The sequence below is a fragment of the Diceros bicornis genome, unplaced genomic scaffold, assembly GCF_020826845.1.
Source record: "Diceros bicornis minor isolate mBicDic1 unplaced genomic scaffold, mDicBic1.mat.cur scaffold_184_ctg1_multi, whole genome shotgun sequence".
NCBI lineage: Eukaryota > Metazoa > Chordata > Mammalia > Perissodactyla > Rhinocerotidae > Diceros > Diceros bicornis.
The window spans coordinates 465,800-469,484 of record NW_026691079.1 but is presented as its reverse complement, the minus strand read 5'-3'; positions in this window follow the sequence as shown (position 1 = coordinate 469,484).

Genomic DNA, 3,685 nt, shown 5'->3' with positions numbered 1-3,685 from the left:
GTTTATCTGGAAAAGTTTTTATTTCTCCATCATATCTGAAGGATATTTTTGCTGGATATAGTATTCTTGGCTGAAAGCTTTTGTCTTTCAGAATTTTGAATATGTCATTCCATGCTCTCCTAGCCTGTAAGGTTTCTGCTGAGAAGTCCACTGAAAGCCTGATAGCAATTCCTTTGTAGGTTATTTTCTTCTGCCTTACCGCCCTTAATATTTTTTCTTTGTCATTGGATTTTGCCAGCTTTACTAATGGAGAAGGTCTTTTTACATAGATGTAATTAGGTGTTCTATTAGCTTCTTTTACTTGTAATTCCAGCTCCTTCCCCAGGTTTAGGAAGTTCTCAGCTAGTATTTCTTTGAACAAGCTCTCTGGTCCTTTCTCCCTCACTTCTCCCTCTGCAATATCTATAATCCTTATGTTGCATTTCCTAATTGAGTTGGATATTTCCCAGAGAATTTCTTCATTTCTTTTTAGTCTTAGTTCTCTTTCCTCCTCCATCTGAAGATTTCTATATTCCTGTCCTATAGATTGCTAATTCTATCCTCCAAAATATCAGCTCTGTTATTTAAGGACTCCAGATTTTTCTGTATCTCATTCACTGTGTTTTTGATCTCCAACATTTCTGATTGATTTTTGTTTATAGTTTCATTCTCTTTTGTGAAGAATTCCCTCTGTTCATTAATTTTGTTCCTGATTTCATTGAACTGTCATTCTGAGTTCTCTTGTAACTCGAGTTTTTTCTTTTTTTTTTTTTTTTGGTAGCTATTTTGAATTCTCTGTCGTTTCGATTGTAGATTTCTGCGCCTTCAGGATTGATTTGTGGGTGTTTGTCTTTTTCCTTCTGGTCTGGAGTATTAATATATTTCTTCACACTCTTTGATGGAGTGGATTTGTGCCTTCGCATAGTGATAGTGTCTGGTCACAGATTCCACCTGCCGCCCCTGGGGGAAGCTATGTATTCTGAGCTTGCTGTAACCCCTGGAAGTTGTGCCTGTCCGAGTCTGGGCCGCTCCTTGAGATTGTAGCAGCCGTGTGGGCTCTCCCACTAAATGGCAAAGTGATCTCATGGGGGCTCAGGGCTGCTGCTGGCTGCTCCCGCAGTCCTGCCAAGATGAACTCCACACTTCAGGGCTGCAGCAGTACTATGGGGATTTGTGGCAGCTGGGAGCTCATTCACCCAGGTGCACAGATCTGCCGCCATCTCCTCCTAGGTTGCACCAGCTGTTGGGGTTGGCAGGCAGGGCCTCCCCACTGGGTCTGAGCCTGGGCTACTCCCTGGGACCACAGCAGCACTCTGGGCTCTCCCACTGGATGGGAAAGCAGCAATCACTTGGGGGCTCACGGATGCTGTCAGGTGTTCCTGCAGTCACGCTGAGGTGTGAGCCCACCCTCGGGGCTTCAGCAGTGCTATGGGTGCTCCAGCTGGGAGAGCAGTTGCGTGCATGTACAGGACTGCTGGGGGAGCGTAGAGTGTTCACCTGTCTCCACCGCCTCCTGGGGGCTAGTCCATCCCTCTTCTGAGGTATAGCTGTGTAGGTCTCTCAGGCAACCTGATGTGCTGTGTGCATATCCTCCACTGATCAATGAATGTGCATTTAATTGCAGTTTGCAGGGAGAGAGACAAAGGGAACAGCTTACTCTGTCACGTTGCTGATGTCACTCTCCAGGTGTTTTTAAAGAAGAAATTTGGAGGATATACACTGCCAGATATCAAGACTTACCATAAAGCTACAGTAATTAAGACTGTTTGGCATTGTGCAAAGATAGAAATGTGGAACAGAATATAGAGTCCATAAAGAGACATGCTGGCATATGGAACTCTGATTTATGTTAAAGATGCCACTGCAGAGAAGTAGACAGAGGACAGTCTTTTTAATCAGTAGTGCTCCACCAACTAGATGTTTGTATTAAAAATGAAGCTTAATTCCTACTTGACAAGGTAGATAAAATCATTTCACACTGGATTTTAGATCTAAGAGTAGAAGGTAAAACAACAAAACTTCAGAAGATAGCAAATATCTTCATTGTTTGAGGCATGTTAAAAAATATTCTTAAACAGAGAACAAAAGAAGATCCATGAAAGAAAAGAACCAAGCATTTAAAGGTGAATAAAGTAAAGAGGCTACCATACAGGAGATCAAGTGAGAGATCCACACGAAGTAGGAACAACAGAGAGAAATTAGAAAAAGTAAAACACTTAGAAATGAGTGTCCTAAGGATCGAGCCATCAGCTGGGTCAAATGCTGCCGTGTGGTGAAATAAAATAAGGATAAAAAATGACAATTGTATTGGGCTTCATGTAAGTTGCTGATTGTCCTTAACGAGAACAGATTGAGTGACATAGTGGGCAAAACCCGATTGAAGTGAGTTGAGAAAAGACCGTGATTTGAAGGAGAGGAATATTTAAATACTAAGAACCCTTGCAAATGTTTGCCTTAATGATTAGCAGAGAAATAGGAAAACAGTGCCGGAGTCCACTGAGTAATAAACTGGTCATTGAGTCTGGCACAGGACATAGGTCTAAGGAATAGGTTGGGGTAAATTTATGTGAATTTAGACTTTATTTTATCACTTGCCAAACTGATATGAACTGGGATAATGGATATCCATTTCCTGGACTGTGAGTGAGACCAGTTCTTCAGACAATGGTCAAATAGACCTAAGGGTGAGGCTGGAGATGTGCGCCATAAAGTACCCTTAAGGGTTACCCAAGGGCTGGTCAGTGACCTCCTCCCTGGGCATCACAGGAATCCTACTGGGCTGTTTTTGCTGATCGCAGTACTGACTCTTTCTGATGCTGTGTTCTGATGGATGCAACATCTCTCAGTTAATTGCAAGAAACAGAATGTTTGCCTGGGGAAGAATCCAGTCTCAGGATGGGGTAGTTCCCAGAGCCTTGCTGACTCCCAGCCCTGATGAAATCACTGGCAACTGTGGAAGATGTTGCTCAAACATGCTTTTAACTTTTGTTTTTACCAGGGCACAAGGTGCCAGATGCAGAGCCCCAGGGCAGGGAAGACCCCTGAGCTCCTTACTGAGAGCAGTGACCAGGTGGGCTTGGACTCAGAGTGACAGAAAGAGGAGACCAGAAGCAACTCTGATCCATAGCAACTCTGAGGGGAGATCTGAGCCAACATATATTGCTTCTGACAATGCCCTAGTTCTGATGAATAACAAATCTTTCTATGTGCTTGAATGGCCGAGCAATTTTAGATGCAACATGTACCCTGCACAGGGGTAAACTTTCCCTGCAGAGGGCTACACTGCAGGTCTCCTTCCAGCTCTGCTCCTCCGCCCACCACTGACTAAGGGCTTTGTCTCAAACTGGTGAGTCACAGCTGGGATGTTCTTTCTGCTTCTGCTGCCCCTCCTCAGGCAATTTCCGCATTCCATGTGTGCAATGAGTTATTCTGACTGTTTTGAGTACATAAAGCCTGGTGTCTACAAGGAAGCAGACTTGGTGATCAGTGGGTTTTTCCCCTCTATATATTGACCCAGGATTCAGAAATGCAATGGAAAGTTTTTGTGGTCCGTCTAAGCAAAGAAGTGACATTCTGTATGTAAGTTCGTGTGTGTATGTGGGAATATTTCTAACAGTTATGAAAGCTGAGTATGCAAGCTGCATTGAGATTCTCTCATGAACTATGAATCATCAGCTCCTTTCTTTTCCTTTATTTATTTTTTTTA